This window comes from Ochotona princeps, chromosome 3, assembly GCF_030435755.1.
Source record: "Ochotona princeps isolate mOchPri1 chromosome 3, mOchPri1.hap1, whole genome shotgun sequence".
NCBI classification, from domain to species: domain Eukaryota; kingdom Metazoa; phylum Chordata; class Mammalia; order Lagomorpha; family Ochotonidae; genus Ochotona; species Ochotona princeps.
In genome coordinates, this window is record NC_080834.1 from 103,633,429 (window position 1) to 103,651,988 (window position 18,560).

Sequence of the window (18,560 nt, forward strand, 5' to 3'; positions counted from 1 at the left end):
ATGCTGTTCGTTTTTAGTGGTAACTGAATTCAGTAGAGCTTCACTTCCTCTCAACCACATTTTCCAAACCGCTAGACCACTAAATGTCCACATGAGATTCTAAGGCCACGATAAATTGAGTTAGCAGTTTTGTAATGAATTGGTTTAATATGAGTGACAAGAAACAGTTGAAGCTGAAACCCCAAACCCATTAAGTTGCCATGTTTTGAATGCTTAAAAAATAAGTAGGTGATTTTAAAAATAGCCGTTTCCTTTTGGGTTACATACTCCTAGTCTGAGGAACTGAATTGTGTGGGAGAAGAAAGCCTTTAGGAGACTCCAGATTTGGGCAGAGGGGAATCTGCTCCCTGGCTAACCCTGTGGCTATTCCCCAGCAGGGCCTTGCTGCTGCCATCTGATGCTGCAGTCACCAGAGGACAAACCTGATGTGGGACTTGAACCTCCAAAACTGTGAGCAGAAAAAGAAGGGGGCATTTGGCATGGTGAGTTGAGATGTCTGTATCCTACATGGGAGGACCTGGGTTCAAGGCCCGGCTGTGGCTCCTAACACCAGCATGTGTGGATTGAGAAACAAAACAGTGAGAAGCTCAAGAGACGGGGGCTCCTGTCACCTTCTGGGGGGGACCTGGATTGTGCTCCAGCCTCTGGCTTGTGGGCAATTTGGTCAGTGAACCAGCCTGTGGGAACTCTTTTTCTTTGTGTCTCACTGCCTCTCAAATTTAAAATTTCAAAAATTGAGCTGATGTATTTCATTAAAGAAAAATTATTACCTGTTTTCTATTTGAGCTGAAAGTATTATTTATTTCTAGTACAGACTCCAAAGTTAAAAAAAAATCTAAATGATCAGTACCAGTCAAAATTCAAGTTGTTTCAAAATTCAAGTTGATGCTAGAATGAATCTTATTTTATCAATTCCTTTGTATTGTGCCTTTTCTAAGTTTAGTGTGTCAGATGTAATTGTGTTTATAAATTTAATTTGCTTTTGTACTAAATGACAAACGAGGTATTTTCCAAGGTTATAAAGTGGTTATAAGTGGTTATAAGTGGTTTTATTTTCCTAGGTTATAAAGTCCATTCTGACCCACTTTCCAGGCATTAAAGAACAACAGTGGTAGAATCGGTAATGATGCCTACTACTTATGGAGCACTTACTAGGAGTCAAGCCCTGAACTAAATACCTAACACAGTATTTTATTTAATTCTCTGCTTTTTCTGAGAATCGTATTTGTTTTTTCCTGTCATGACACTATTACTATTATTGTTAGAGCTACCATATGTCGAGCTTTGCAGGAACTGTGGACTTATAAATATTACATCATTTAATCCTCACAGCTGCTCTTTATTTTAGGCAAGGTTAGGTTAGCTTTATAACCAAAATGGCTGCTAACATTTGAAATTCTTCTGTAGTGGCCAATGAAGAGTTGCTGCTCTGAATTCCCCAACTGCCTTCTGCACCCCCTGTTTCTCCAGTTGTCCAGCCGTTCTGCTGGTGACCCCTCAGTCTTGTCTTCTTCAAATCCAGAATCTGCAGGGTTAACTCTGTGGTCTTGTCCTGAGTCTTTTCTGATTGGCTGCTGCTCCGACAGTACCCATTGTTAAATATTTTCACTAGGGGATGCAGGTGTTGACTGACATTTCCCCTTTACAGAGAGAGAAAGCCACATAAGCAGCTTGACCACTCTTACCCGCCTAGGAAGTGTTAGAGTGAGGACTCAAACCTGGGTCTCTCCTTGTCTTTAGCCAGTGTAAGGTAGACCAGAAAGTAGAAAGTAGAAAAAAGCCAGCCATCGATGTAGACTTCCCAGACCCAGTGAGTACAGTGTTGAAACTGTGTATGCTGTACTGACTACTTACACATAGAATCTCCATTTTCACACCTGTACTTATGGTAATCTCATAGCTCTGAGGCCACTCTTCTCTTAATCGATCCCCAGCCTTAATAATTGCATGCAGGTTGATGATGGATAACACTTTATATAATTTTTTAAGATTTATTTTTATTGGAAAGGCAGATATCTGCAGAGAGGAGGAGAGACAAAGAGGAAAATCTTGTGTAAGATGATTCATTCCCTAAGTGGCTGCAACGGTTGGAGCTGAGCCAATCTGAAGCCAGAAGCCAGGAGCTTCTTCCAGGTCTCCCACGTGGGTGCAGGGTCCCAAGGCTTTACTGAAATGGTGAAAATACCTTGACTGGGTGATGGTTATGAAGTTATTTATCAAAATTCATATGAATATTATGTTTATGGTCTATATACATCACTGTGTGTATGAATTTTGTCTCACATTTTTTTTAAAGAGTTTTGGATTTTGTTTAGAACCTGATTGTGGGGAGCACATATTTGTTTAAGATTTGTTTTTTTATTGGAGAGGCAGTTTTTTTTTTTTTTTTAAGATTTATTTTTATTGGAAAGTCAGATATACAGAGAGGAGGAGAGACAGAGAGGAAGATCTTCCATTCACTTGTTCATTCACCAAGTGGCTGCAATGGCTGGAGCTGCTCCATTCCGTAGCCAGGAGCCTGAAGCTTCATCCGGGTCTCCCACATGGGTGCAGGGTCCCAAGGCTTTGGGCTGTCCTTGATCCTTTCCCAGGCCACAAGCAGGGAGCTGGATTAGAACTGGCGCACATATGGGATCCCCGTATGTTCAAGGAGAAGACTAGCCGCTACACTATCCTGCTAGGCCCAACACTTTATATTATTTTCTCAATGTTCTAGATTCACTAATTTAACCCCTGAAATATTTTACAATGATCTCTCTTTGTGTAGTAATTAACATATTTATTTTGGGACTATTCCCCCAGATCAGTACCCTTGATATTCAGTCTAACCATTAAATGTGCCAAGAATGATTAATGCAAAAATGATATTTTATATACCTTTTTATTACAGGTACCTACATGTAATATTAATATACAAAATCCAAACCCTGAAGACTAAAATCACTTGGCATTATATTTTTTCTACTGTCTTGTCTACTGTGTCTCTTTTTCCATTTCTGATAAGCTGTTAACCTCCAATTTAATATGTATAATGTCCAAGACATTTACACTCATACAACAGCATCCTCTATAGTTGATGAAATTATAATATTATAATATTATAACAGTACTGTGTGTGTTTTAAAGGCACTTACATAGACCTACATAGGAATCAACAAGTTTGCTGCCCACAAACATGCACAGTGCAGCAGAATTCCTAGAACTGTGTACCACAAGCATGTGACAGAGCAGGAAAGTACTGATGAGGGGGAGAAGGACAAGGTAGGAAAAACGGAACATGTTATCTCTAGGTGGTGTTTGGAAAGAGAAGTGCTGGTAAGACCCCTGGAAGCTATGTGTGGCAGCAGGGACAAGGTCAAGTAAGTTTCTAAATGAAAGCCCCAAGATTGCAGCTACAGGCAGTGGACAGGGCAGATTTTTGGCACAGTGGGTAAGATGCTACAGTAGCATCCCATATGGGAGTGTGTGGTAGAAGTGCCTGCTCCTCCACTTCCAATCCAGCTTCCTGCCAACATGCACCCTGGGAGGCAGCAGGGAAGGGCTCAAATATTTGGGTCCCTGCTACCTACCTTAAGAGACTCGATTTCCAGGCTTCAGCCTGACCCAGCCCTGGCTGTTGAGGGAATTTGGAGAGTGAACCAGCAGATGGAAAATCTCTCCTTGTGTGTCTCTGTCTCTCTGACTTTCAAATAAAATGCAAATAAATGAAAATTCAAAAGGAGCCTGACTTTTTCTCTGGGACAGCATTGCCTATCTCTTGCAAAATAGGTATTTGATCAATCCTTGGAATCTCTGGGGTGATGAAAGTGTCTTTTGTATGCTGATGGGATTGCAGGCCACTAAATAGCCTCAGGGTAGGGGCTGGTTGTCATGGGAACCAACCTGGCTTACAGAATTGGAGCTTTGAGTTTCACCACTTCTGTACCGAGGGAAGTGGAGAGGAGCTGAAGGTTGAGTGGGACGGAAGAGAATCTAAAATTTGAGTAGTCTGATTCAGTGATTTAATCACACCTGCAGTGGCTTCACTGATAAATTAATGAACCACAAGCAGGGGTCCTGGGAGCCTTCATTTATAACCACTCTATCACAGGCCATAACCTGTTCTTGTGACTTGCACAGGAAGTGGTGGTAGTAGGGAGTAGTCTATTGGGACTGAGCCCCTATCCTGTGGAATCTGATACCATATCCAGGTAGATAACACTGAACTGAATTAGGAGAGAGCCCATTGGTGTTCAATTGAGAATCTACTGCAGAATTGCTTTCTGTGTGTAGGAGACACTCACATATCTGGGCTCACGGAAGTGCTCTTAGTTGGGAAAATATTGTAAGAGAAACTTCTCTATCCTTGGACTCATTTCTCCCATCAAGTTTGGGCTCTCATGGAAGCTCCTGAGATCAACAGACAAGTCAGCCACTGGCTGTGCCAAGCAACCTCACCTGAAGGCGGCAGCCAGAATGAGCTTCTCACCTGCTAGTTCCCCTGGGCCCTGGGCAACACCTGCGGCTCCAGGGTTGCCGCCACACTGGTGACATTTACTCCTGGAACTTTCAGTAGCATTTAGGAAGGGATGCAGCCTACCCCTGTATCACCTTTCCACAGGTTTAAAGTGGCTGCAGGAAGGCTCTGAGCTCACAAAGTTAAAGGAACACAAGTAAAGTTGTTGTTTTTCCTTCCAAGAGCATCAGAATCACGGGGGAGCAGGGAGGTAGGGGAAGATAGAAGCTGTTGTGGTCACTCAGGACTGGAGTGCTCTGGGGCCTCATGGATGGCAGAGGGACCTGGAAGGGGAGGGCTGGATCTCTAGCAAATATGCTTGGGGACTGTGGGACCCGGGAGGATTGTGTTGTCTTCATTTCTTTGCATATAACCTCTTGGAAACTTGGAGAGTGCGCATTTGTAGCAAAAATAAACAAACAAAAAACCTCAACCCAAGTGTGGTTAGTCCTATTCCCTTGACAAACACGTTCTGAGAGCTCCTAGGGTCATTTTGCAGTAGTAGGGAAGTAGCTCCAGGGTGGCCAGCTGCCCCCTTTTCTCAAGAGGCCACCATCATTATGCAAGTGAGCCATCATTTCAACTGTATTTATTGAGCACCCTCTGTGCAAGAGGAGCTCCATTTGCTGCCATGTAATTCTAGGGTCGTGGAAAAGGTGGGTACAGCACCCCCTGGAGAAGACTGTACTTCTATGTGTCATCCCAGTGTGGCTGTGTTAGGGTCCCTTTCTGAAGCTGCAGTGTGACCCAGAGCATGCCTGCTCTAATTTGGAATAGAACAGCTTTGCTTGACATTCCTTTATGCAAAGGGGATTACACAGGGAAAACTGGGAAAAATCATTCTTTCATAGAATCTGGTCCCAACATCACAAGATTAGAAAATCTGTCCTACCAATATTTGAAGTTTATTAGATTTAGCAGGTTCAGTTCAGTAACCTCTCAAAAAACTAACTTATGAAACCAGAAAACCCACGGATGTGGGGGAGTTCATTGTTTAAGTACTCTTCCTCTCATTTTCTTTAAATAAAAACCTGCTAAGCACCCAAACTTTCAGAGGCTACCTTGAGATGCACAACCTTTTGAAGGAGAGGTATTTGTAAAAAATTAAAAAAATATATATATATATTTCAAAATTTTGTTTTATTGGAAAGATCTTCCATCTGTTGGTTCACTTCCCAAATGGTCGCAATAGCAGGAGCTAAGCCAACCTGAAGCCAGAACCCAGGAGAATCTCTCATGTCTCCCACACAGGTGCAGGGTCCCAAGGTTTTGGGCTGTCCTTCTCTGCTTTCCCAGGCCACAAATAGGAAGCTGGATGGGAAGTGGATTAGTGGAACATGAGCCAGTGCCCATAATGGATGTTGACACTTCAAGGTGGATTAGCCTGTTGAATCAGGGTATCAGCCCTGATTTATTTATTTATTGAAGATTTATTTGTATTTGAAAGGCAGAGTTACAGGGAAGGAGCCAGAGAGAGAGAAAGAGCAAGATCTTTCATCTGCTGGTTCATTCCCTAAATGACCACCATAGCTGGAGCTGGGCCTGTCTGAATCTAAGAGACAGGAGCCTCTTCCGGGTCATTTTGGGCCCAGCGCGGTGGCCTAAGCGGCTAAAGTCCTCCTCTTGAATGCACCAGGATGCCAAATGAGCGCCGGATTTAATCCCGGCAGCTCCATTTCCCATCCAGCTCCGTGCTTGTGGCCTGGGAGAGCAGTCAAGGATGGCCTAATGCCTTGGGATCCTGCACCTACGTCGGAGACCCAGAAGAAGTTGCTGGCTTTGGATCGGCTCAGCTCTGGTTGTTGTGTGTCACTTGGCAAGTGAATCATCAGACGGAAGATCTTCCTCTCTGTCTCTCCTCCTCTCTGATTTCCCAATAAAAATAAATAATCTTTTAAAAAATAGCATCATATTGAGAAAACCAAACACATGGTATGTTTCTGCTCTAAGGACTTGGCCTCTTCACTTTTTACCGGATGTTTTTACTTCTGCCTGTCTGCTTGCTCTCAGCTGATGGCAAATAATAAACCATCCTCCGTGTGCAAAAAAAAAAAAAAAAAAAAAAACAACAAAAAAAAAACAACTTACTGTGTGGATCAGATACTTGGCAAAAGCTGACTGGGTTCATTTTCCACAAGAGACAAATTCATTGGGTTCTGCCAGCCAGCAATGTGATGAAGAGGCCTGTGGCTGAGCAAATCTTACCATTATTCACTTCCATATGTTAGGCTGCTGGCAGCTTGGTTTTTGTTTGTTTTTTTTAAGGTCACTTTGTGCATCTCAGTGTTGACTTTAGCCAATCTGATTTCTCCTTCTTCAAATATCTTCCAAGCAGTGTTCATAGAATGATTATTGGAGTTTAGCTATGGATTATTTTGATGTAATTTCCAATATTAGTTTCAAAAGTGGAAGAAATAGGGAGTACAGATATAGAGTGGTGAATCAGTGAAAGGCAGGTTCAAAATTAGGGTTGTCTATTGTCTAACCCTTTAATAAGTCCACTGGTTTTCAAAAGTTGATTCCCTATTGTTATTGTTATTCTAATTAGCATGCTGATTATTTAATTGGGCACTAAGGTGCCAATTAAAAGAAGAAAAGCTTTATATACCAGGGAAACCAATTGATTAAATTTCCTGAAAGTAAAATCCTTGGGAGATAAAGAATGTTCTATAAAATCACTGTCACCTGGGCTTTCTCTCTGTAATTGTGTCTCTGTGGGTCAAGAAGATTGCAAAAGCCAGCAATCTGTTCAGAATGGATGAGCAACAATGCCTGTCAGTCTTGAAGCAGCTAACAGCCAATTCAGTTGCTTGTGCCTGAGAATCCTGAATGCATCAACTAATCTAACCTTATTCTGGATGTTTCTTGAAGGGGATGTTTTTGTATGAGATTAGCTTTTTTTCTTTTTTTTTTTTTAACTTGAAAGACAAAAATATCGATGCCTGCATCAGCTGGTGCTGAGTTGATCAGGTTGAAGCCAAGCGCTAGGGAGTCAGCCCAGGTCTCCCAGGTGGGCGGCAGGGACTCATCTACTTGGGCCGTCACCTGCTGCCGACCAGAGTTCACATCACTGAAAGCTGGAGTTGGGAGCAGAAGCAGGACTACAACCCAGGCAGTGTGATGTGGGATATGGGTGTCTCAACTGGTGTCTTCACTGATGTGCCAAATGCCCACTGTGATTGACATTTTAATTGGTACAATAAATCAGGTGTGGATGGGCCTTGTTCAGTCAGTTCAAGGCCAGAATAGAACAATATGCCTGACCCTCTTCTCCCAGGTAAATGGGAACTCTGCAGCAGACCAACTTGGGTCTTCATTTGCTCCATTGGCTCCCCTTGGCTCTCTGCCTGCTGGCTCGCTGCAGTGTTGGACTTGCCAGTCACCATAAATGCATGAGCGAACCCCATATAATAAATGTCTCTAGACAGATAGAAATATAGGTTCTATTGGTCTATTTCTCTAGACAATCCTAATACAAATGTGTTTTGAGAGCCAAAATGGAAAGGAGTTGTGTTTAAATTACCCCTATTTTTAAAATTAAAATTACCACTAAATTTTGGAATACTGACACAATCATTTTTTTATGAAAGCGGCTTTTCATTCCCATGAATCATATTCCTGAAGTAATGTGCTTCTAAAAATCATGAACAGATGTTCTTACCTGCTATATTTGATTTTGTCTGGGAGAAATGACTAAAAGAAACAGATTTTAGTTTTGTCATCACCAGTTATTTTTTTCCTCGTATGGTTCCATTGGTAGGAATGCAAATCTTCTGTTGGTCTAATGCTACTACTTCATGATCAGAATTATTTATTAACTCAGTACATATTGGCAGGCCCAGTGTTAGACATTGCAAAGTGTCTCTGACCCCACCTATCTGAACTGAGAGTCAGACAAGCTTAAGCCATTGTGATATGATACCTACTGTGTTGGGGGAACATCCCAAGTGCACTGAGTAAAAAAAAAAAAAAGGTATCCAAATACACAGGAGCACCAGAAACACATCTTAAAAACAAATTTTAGTGGGTCAGCAGCGTGGCCTAGAGGCTAAAGTCCTCGCCTGGAATGCCCCGGGATCCTATATGGGCGCTGGTTCTAAGCCCGGCAGCTCCACTTCCCATCCAGCTCCCTGCTTGTGGCCTAGGAAAGCAGTCGAGGATGGCCCAAGGCCTTGGGACCCTGCACCCACATGGGAGACCTGGAAGAGGTTCCTGGTTCCCGGCCGTTGCAGTCAGTTGGGGAGTGAAAATCGGACGGAAGATCTTCCTCTCTGTCTCTCCACCTCTCTGTATATCTGACTTTGTAATAAATAAATAAATCTTTAAAAAAATTTTTAGTGCAAAAATGTGTTTCAGTGGGTCATTAAGGGCTGATTTTCTTTTTAGACTTTCACTTAAGGCAAATTTCATGTTGCATCAATACAAAAAGAGTCCTGATAATGTGTTTTTCTACTTGTGTGGCCTTCTTTATCTGGTTCTAGAATTAATAAGGATTCTACCTTAATGCCCACATATTAATATCATTTTTTCTAAATGATTGTTTTTTTTTCCCTTTTTGCATTTATTACAGAATCTTGAAAGGATGTTTCAGAATAATGTTTTACTAAATGAAATCATGCATCATGATAGCATTAGATCCCTTTATCTCTTATCAATTCTAGACCTGCCTCTGGCTGGCTCCTGTAGCAATCCTACTCCTAAAAATGATTGATTTCTCCATTGTTTTTTTTTTCCATACTCAAATGCAATTAAAGATTTCAAAATTGCTTAAAATAATTAACAACGAGAGTTAAAATAATTAACTCTCTCCTCCTTGGATTAGCTTTCCGTGTGTGCTATTCCTAGGAGGTGATATTTAAGAGCTTGATCTGCACTGACATTGATGAGATTTAAAGATGTTAAGCAGTCCCTTTATGTCAAATGGCTCAGTCAAAGCCACATTTAATCACTGCAATAAATGCTGAAATCTAGTGTGCTTAAATTGAACTCCTTGCCAAGTTGTCTCTCCTAGCAACTTTCTTGATCTAATTAGATGAGAGAGAGGGCAGAGGGTAGGAGGCTCGCATTCATTGGTTCACTTCCCAAGTGTGTACAGTGACCCTGAGTTGCACTGGAGATGAAGCAGGGAGTCAGGAGCTTTATCTAGCGTTCCCACATGCATGGTAGGGACCAGATTTCTTGGACTGTCACCTGCTGCCTCCCAGAGACTGCATTAGCAGGAGGTGAGAAATGAGCTAGAGCAGAGAATCAGATCCAGGCACTCTGATAAGCAACATGATTTCTTAACTAATAGGCCAAATGCTACTCCCAAGTCAGTTTTTTTATTAGAAAACATTTTCACACCTGCTGGCAAAAAGAGATGATAATGGTCCGGTTTTAGGCAGAGTTCAATGATTTGAAACTGCAAACTTTTTTTAAAAAGATTTATTTATTTTTATTACAAAGTCAGATATACAGAGAGGTGGAGAGACAGAGAGGAAGATCTTCCGTCCGATTTTCACTCCCCAACTGACTGCAACGGCCGGGAACCAGGAACCTCTTCCAGGTCTCCCATGTGGGTGCAGGGTCCCAAAGCTTTGGGCCATCCTCCACTGCTTTCCCAGGCCACAAGCAGGGAGCTGGATGGGAAGTGGAGCTGCCGGGCTTAGAACCAGCGCCCATATAGGATCCCGGGGCATTCCAGGCGAGGACTTTAGCCACTAGGCCACGCTGCCAGGCCCAAAACTGGAAACTTTTATAGATACCTATAACATATATAATTTAAATCAAGAGAAGGCTGATTAGGTGTATTTCATGATCATGAAAGAGTTTCCACTCAGGGCTGGCCCAGTGGCTCAACCGGCTAATTCTCTACCTTCAAGCACCAGTTCATGTCCCAGCTGCTCCACTTCCCGTCCAGCTTCTTCTTTCTGGTCTGGGAAAGCAGAGGGGGATGGCCCAAAGTCTTGGGACCCTGCAATCACATGGGAGATCTGACTCCTGGCTCCTGGCTTCAGATCAGCTCACCTCCTGCCATGGGGCCATTTGGGGAGTGAACCAGCAGATGGAAGATCTTTCTCTGTCTCTCCTTCCCTCTGTAAAACTGCCTTCCCAATAAAAATAAATAAACCTTTCAGAAACAAACAAACAAGCAAACAAACGAAAACCAGCATGAAAACCTTGCTCCTGGCTCTCCTTTTTTTCCGTCACTGACATTCTGGATGACCATCCTGATACAAGAGGAGAGATTTTAAGGTCTAGACGGATTTGTGAAATACTTGTTAGGAATATACTGATGGGGACATACATATGGAATCTTACTGTTTGGGAGGTATAGCAGCCTGATGGATCTCGTTGGGTTTGGAAGAGTGACATGTAACCACGTAGCATGTTTGTTTTGTGTGGAAGTCAAATGATCCAAAGGGTCTGACTTAAGAGGACAGAGCAGTAAACACCGTTTCTGAGTCTTGTGAGGACTGCATTGTGAATCACAGAAGTGTGTGTGTGAGGAGATGAGGCAAACCATGGTCTAACCTGGAATTGAGCCCAACAATAGCTAAGGAACAGTGAGGAACGCAGCCAGCTTGCTTCAGCTCAGACCTGGCTCCCATCTCGCAGCGAGCAACCAAGTGCTGCGGACCAGCTGTGAACCTGCTTGTCAGGTTTACTGAGACAAGATGGCGATAGTGGCTCCTTGGTTCTCTCCTGAGTATCCAGGGCTTACTCTTCATCATGGAGTGCTCAGGTGAGCAGATAGGCATCTTTTCCTGCGGAGAAGCAGGTAGGAATTAAGCTGAGCCTGGGGCAGGGTAAAGGCTCCAGTAGATTATGTCAATGTTCACAGTTGGAGGCCAGTCCGAGTTGGGAATGGCCTGAGAATTAAGAACCAGGAGATGGGTGGTGCAGGCTGATCACACACTCTCACCAGAGTCCCATAAAAGTCTCCACTTAATGTCACATTGTCCAGAATGTAGGCACATGGCCAAAACTAGCAGCAGGGAAAGGCTGGGATATTAGTCTTTTATGTCAAATGACAGCTTGTGTGCAGATAAAATTGAGATTCTGTTAAGGACAAGGAGGAGAACTGGTAAAGGAAGGCAACCCTTTCTTCCATAGTCACCCTTGTCCTCTGTAAGAACAGTGCTGGTTCTTACCAAATCCTGACTGCTGCTTTCTAGTAGTATGATTAGGTGCAGGTAAATTCATTGGTCTGAATCTTAGTCCTAGCATTTATCAAAGGGGCATATCACTAGCTAGCTCACAGGTCTGTAAACATTTTGTAGCATTAATGTATGCAGGCAATACTAAATGCATGTTGGTTTCCCTTGTCAAAAAGCTGGCTCTGCTTTCTTTTAGCCCCTCTCCTCTCCTTTCCTCTTCTTTTCTCTCCTCTCCTCTTTTACTTTCATTTCTTTCTCTTTCCTTTCTCTTCCTCCTTCCTCCTTTTCCTTCTTTCGTTGCTTCTCCTTGTCTCGCCTTGTCTCACCTCACCTCGCCTCTCCATTCCCTTCTCTTTCCTCTTCTTTCCTCTTTCTATCTTCCTTCCCCTTTTCTTTTTCTCTTCTCTTCTCTTCTCTTCTCTTCTCTTCTCTTCTCTTCTCTTCTCTTCTCTTCTCTTCTCTTCTCTTCTCTCCTCTCCTCTCCTCTCCTCTCCTCTCCTCTCCTCTCCTCTCCTCTCCTCTCCTCTCCTCTCCTCTCCTCTCCTCTCCTCTCCTCTCCCTTCTCCTCCTCTCCTCTCCTCTCTGCTTTCTTTCCTTCATTTCTTCTTTTTCCCTTCTTTTGCTTTTAAATTCATTTATTTGAAAGACAAAGTTGGCAGGATGGGGGAAGCTGAAACAGAAGGAAAAAAATTCTTCCATCAACTGGTTCACTGCCCAGATGGCCACAGTAGCTGAGCTGGTCCAGGCTGAAGCCAGGGGCCCAAACTCGATCTGGATCTCCCATGTGGGTAACAGGGTGACAAGGATCCAAGCATTTGGACTGTATTCTGCTACTTTCCCAGGTGCATTAGTAGGGAGCGGGATTGAAAATGGAGTAGTCACAACTCCAACTGGTGCTATATAGGATCCTGGTATTAGGTAGGTGGCAGCCTACCTCTGTGCCACAATGCTGCCCCTAAACAAAGGGCTTCTTTTTGAATAAAATAAGAAGCATTATTCCAAGCACCTTATTTATTATTTAAAAATTTTTAAAAAGAGTATTTATTTATGTATTTATTGATTTGAAAGGCAGAGTTACAGTGAGAGAGGGAGAGACAGAGATTAATCTTCCATCCACTGGTTCACTCCCCAGATGGCTACAACAGCCAGGGCCGAACCAGCTCAAAGCAAGAAGCTTCATCTGGGTCTCCCACATAGGTGGCAGGGACCAAGCACCTGGGCCATCTTCCATTAGCAGTGTGCTAAATTGGAAGCAGAGCAGCCAGGACTTGACCATGTACTCCAATATGGGATGTACTGTTGCAGATGTTGGCTTCGCTTGCTGCCACAGTGCCACTCCTTTAGCCATTTTCATTTACCATTTTCCGGTTACTATTTTGATTCCTTGATGAAGATTACTATGGAGATCATCCTATCCAGATCTTATCCAAGCAAACTAGTAGGAAAACTCATTCAATTCAATTCGTCTTTAGTTCAACCTCTTCAAAGCAGCTGGTAGTATGGCAAAGCATTACGGGAGTTCTTGGCATTTAACAATTATAGGTTTCATGGCAACTTTTTTTTTTTTTTTTAATTATTTATTGTTTCATGGCAACTTTTGAAAACATTTACGAATTTGGAGCCAAACTGGTGTAGTCCTAAACAGTACCTTAAAAACATCCAAATACCTCATGTTGCAAATAAATGGTGCTGTAATTTATTTACAAAAATATTTGTGTGTGTGTGTATGGGCACGCATGTGTGTGCCTTAAGTGAAATTCATAGGTGAGGAAACTGACACACGGAAATACTTGGTGCCTTAGAGAAGACATTTCTGGTGGTGCTTTCCTCTGTCAATGCAGTGGCCACCTGTTAGACCTCATGATCATGGGCTCATACCTTTGGCTCTGGCTCTTGTTTGCTACCTTAATGCTAAGCTTAGATTAGATCTAAGCTCACTGCCATGATTAGTGGTTGAAAATGTTCCCTTAGAATGGCAGTACTTGATTGTTTTGTTGTTGACCTTCCCATTGCATTTGCTGTCTTATCTTTGTAGCCATAGAAACAACTTGGAGAGGTGAAGATGGATCAGATCCACTTCTTCCCTGCATGGAAAGCAATCTGGATTTGACACAAAAATGAACAGTTGAACCTTGAACAATAACTCATCTGTCCTTTGGAGGGAGATGGGGAAAAAAGATCAACAGCTTCTCAACTGTTACTTCTGCACTGTAAAATCCCTCTTCTCTTGCAGTTTCCCCCTGCAAGTCCCTGACATCCATCCTTACTGCCTTTCCTGCTTAGACTTGCTCTTCCTTTTCTACATCTGTTGACCTGGCTGTCTCTAAGTCTTATCCCTGGGGCTGCAAAGACTGCAAGCTTTGGAATTAAGTCTCCCATGAGCTGGGGCATTTGATTCCCAATTTCCTGCTGTGTGGTAATGGAAATAAAACCTACTCACAGAGTTCTTTGGAGGATAAAATAAAGTATTTATTATTACCTTTCTAGTTATACAGTAGGCATTCTGTTGTTGATTATTCTTCTGTGTTAATATTACTCCTCTGACCACTTCCCTTTCTGTTGTTCGTTTTTAACCTCTATAATTCTACTCCTCAAAGTGTAGTGCCTAGACCAGCAACAGCAGAAATACTGCATCTCAGGCCCTGCCCCTAGACCTCTTGAGTAAGAATCTGCATCTTAACATTCCAGAATTTTATATACATGAAAAGCACTGCTCTGAAATAAACATGTCCTGTGCTTTTTACCTCTTTTTTGACCAGTGAAAAGGGTTGGCCACCATTGATTACAGACCTGCTTGTGCCAGAGGCTAATTTCTAGATTGCTGTTTCCCTCTTCTTCATGCCATGAACTTGGTCCTGTTTTTTTTTTTTTTCTTAATTGACAGAGAAATGGAGACTAGGAAAGTTAACTCCTTAGCCCAAGATTAAGAAGGAATGATACAGATTAGAATCAAACGCCACGTCTCATTGCCCAAGGAACATTCTACTACCTACTTCCAAACCACCTGAGCGTGCAGGCTTTGTTTTCCTTGATAGAGAAGATAGAAGTAATGGGAAAATAGAAAATTAAAACCAAAAATCCTTCCAAAAGATGAATGCATACAATATTTAAAAAATTTTATTTATTTATTATTGGAAAGTCAGATATTCAGAGAGGAGGAGAACCATGTTTTTGAAGTCTCATTCCATCTCTCCCTCATTCTATTTTTTGCCCTGCATTGGATATTGATATACATATTGGCACTTAATAATGGATACTAAGATATTTCCTATGCACAAAGTGGTTGTTGAATTTTGAGCTCTGTAGTGAAATGATGTGTCTGTTGATAGTGGCATCTAATCCAGCATGTGATTTTGTGAGTTTTCCTGGTATGGTGTTTCTCTCAGATACTAAAATTGTTAAGGGAAGAAAGGCTTTTTTCTGCTTTCTCTTTCCTTCCTTTGTTCTATCTGATTTTATAATGACAAGTGGAAAAGACTCACCAATATTTATATTTCAGAGTGGGTAATGAAATTTCACTTCAAATTGTTAATAACTTTAATACATTTGGAATGAATATCATGATATTTTATTTAAGAATGTTATAAGGTAAAATGTAAGAGATCTTCAAAAGGTTCATGGGAATGCATATTATGAAAAAAACCATGTACACATATCAAAGTTTTTTGCACCACAATAATTCTTTTAATTCTACTTTCTCAAGAACTTTCTGAAGTGCATAAATGTCTAAGATTTCTCCAAAAGCTTAAACATCAGTTCATGATTCTAGCATCCACTTTGCTGATTGATTATGTTCTAGAGGAATAAGGTGTATTCCGCAGGGTCAATTAGTTTATTTTACTTATTTTGACCCACATAGAATCACTGGTATATAATTGTTGAAATTCACATTGCAAATAACTGTTTTAAAAAGTTGATAGAAAAGTTCGTGGTTATCAGGGAATTGGAGAGTCTTCGGAAGCCGAGAACTCTGAGGTTACCCACCCCCATTTGGATCTAACACATGGGATGGAAGAAGCCAAAATCCTTCCTCACAGGATCCAGGGTCATCGGAACAACAGCTAGGAGCCCTGAGCGGTTCCGTAGACACAGAAGAACAGTAAACTTCCTTCAGGACTTGGGAGAAGAGCTGTCTCCAGTCCTTAGTTAGTTCCAGTTTTGGATCCCCATTCTCTCTGGCAATGACCATCAGGGTCGCTCTGGAGCCCTCCCCCCACCCCAAACAAACAAACAAAGTCAGAATAGACAGACAGAGAACAATAAGGAAAGCTCAGAACCAGACAGGAAATAGTCAGCGTAGACTCACATATACCTTACTAGGTAGGACACAGAGATTAGATACTCCTCACAGGGGAATGGAAGATTTCTCTACACATCCCTGCTAAAATAGCTCTACGCCTCAACTGTTGACATATGCCTTGCTAGAGTTATAAGCCAGTTTAGACTATCATAAAATCTACCAGGTTCAGTAGAATTATGCTTTAACGCTATGGACTGCTAAATACTAAAATGAGGATAGACACGAGACAGCTGAATAGTACCCTATAGCCATTTTAAGGTGTATAAAAGCTGTTTGTATATAAACTAAAATCAAAGTGTCAATGAAGTAGCCACAGGATGTGGTTAAAACCTTGCATCTTGAAACATATTGATTACTCAATACCATGACAATTAGTTCCATAATGTTGTAAATTGTCGTTGATGTCAAGTTGGGGCTTTTCATTGATCGGGATGATATTCTCCCAGCTCTGCCTTCAGACCAGAGATGATCTCCCCAAGAAACCGTTGAATGTATCTGGCCAATTAGATGCTGGACTCTTTGCTTGGTATACGCTTGCAATGAAAGAATCTCAACTGAATTTGATCTATAATATTGCAACAGGGTGGAGGAATCCACCATGGGGGGAGGGTATGGGGAGGGATTGGGGGAATCCCAGAGCCTATGAAACTGTGTCACATAATACAATGTAATTAATTAAAAAGAGAAAAGAAAAGTTCGTGGTTATGAAAAACATCATGTGTAGATTTCAAAAAAATTTCAAAAAAATTTGTTTTCTTTTAATTCATATTTTTTTCCACTAACTTTGAAAATACCCTGTACTTTAAATTAAAACATTTGGCTTCCCCAAATATTTACATGCTTTTCTGATTTCAAAAGTCAAAGTTGGGGCGTTTATTTTAGTTAAGCAAAAAACTTAAGGCATAGAAATTAGTATGAAAGACAAACTACCCGTGTGAAAAACTTCTCTTGATCTAAAATGAAACTAATCATCATAGATTCTTTATTCAAACTAAGAGATATATCAACTTCACGGGGTTGTTTTAAATATTTCATAATATGGAAATATACACATGAAGCAATTAGCTATGATTGAGAAGTATTTAGTAAATGTTGGCTTACTAGCAGTTTTTTTTTTTACAGAATTTTTTACAGAATTGCTGGAATTGCTCATGCTATATAATTGATCTCACCAGTTGTTTTTCTATATGGATATATTTGACATATTTGCTTCTTTTAACACGAAAGTGTCAGGAAGCCCAGCAAGTGCCATCAAATCAGATTGTCTTTAAGAATTGTTGATGATGATCTTACTCATCAGACTGGAAGAACCTTTCCATGAAATCATGTGGACATCCCAGTGAGACTCACCACCCCCTAGACAACACCCACACGTTCCTATGTTTGTAGAAAAAGGTACTGCTTGCTTCACTGCATGCTAAGCAGCAAACAAGAAAATACCTATGTTAACTTTTCATGAGAACATAGATACTTTTATTTGGAGAATATCATTTAGTATATTGCAGGTTTGTGATACTGAAATGTGATGGGTCTCATGCCATCTTTTATATTAAGCCCAATAACAATGGTTCCTAAAAGTTGTTGACCAGTTACTTTATACCTGTCCTTTTATTGTATAGTAACTCACGGTGGCCCCATGAGGTGAATATCCATTATTTCCATTTTGGAAGTGAGGCATGAAAGTTTGAGAAATTTCCCTAAGGCTAATAGCTGGTGTCTGGCAGAACCAGAATGTGAACCAGAAAGTCTGGTTCTAGCACCAACTCGCTCTACCTCTATACCATACAATGTGAGAGGTCTTCAAAAGTTTCATGAAAAATGTGTATTATGTGCAAAATGTGTATTATGAAAAAAATCTACCTCGGATTTTAAAAGATTTGGCAATAAAACATCTTTTCTATAACCTTTTGAAGTCCTTGTACACTACAATCCCTGTGGGTGAGTGTAATATATTCTGTTCTACCAAATGCCTTAATTTTGTATTTCAACAGGGTTGGGTTGAAATCAAGTGAAAATCATAAACATGGCTATATTACATTGAACTTTGATAACATGTCTGTAAGGTATTTTATATAGAAATATACCTTACCTAGTTAAAGTCAAATCTATTTTAAGTTCCAAACTATTTTTAATTTTTAAAGATTTATTTTTTAATTTTTATTGGAAAGTCAGATATACAGAGAGGAGGAGAGACAGAGAGGAAGATCTTTCATCCATTGATTCACTCCCCAAGTGAGCCGCAACAGCCAGAGCTGTGCCGATCCGAAGCCAGGAGCCAGGAGCTTCTTAAAGTCTCCTGCACAGGTGCAGGGTCCCAAGATCATGAGCCATTCTCAACTGCTTTCCCAGGTCACAAGCAGGGAGCTGGATGGGAAGTGGGGCCACTTGAACTAGAACTGGTGGCCATAGGGTATTCTGGAGCATGCAAGGTGAGGATTTTAGCCGCTAGGCTACTGTATTGGGTCCTCCAAACTATTTTTTTCTTTATTAGAACTCAGCTTTATTATTGCTTTTTTTTTCATTTTATGACACAGTTTCATAGGCTCTGGGATTCCCCCAACCCCTCCCCATGCCCTCTCCCCATGTTGGATTCCTCCACCTTATTGCAGTATTACAGTTCAAATCC

At 41.4% G+C, this 18,560-nt stretch overlaps 1 long non-coding RNA gene across 1 annotated transcript in view; it reads left to right on the plus strand.

The window, feature by feature from the left end:
* LOC131479931 (uncharacterized) overlaps positions 1-18,560 on the plus strand; it is a 147,103-nt gene that overhangs the window by 10,545 nt on the left and 117,998 nt on the right. The window contains exon 2 of the long non-coding RNA XR_009245185.1: positions 378-482. This is a non-coding gene — a long non-coding RNA (uncharacterized LOC131479931). The remainder of the gene's footprint in view (positions 1-377; positions 483-18,560) is intronic.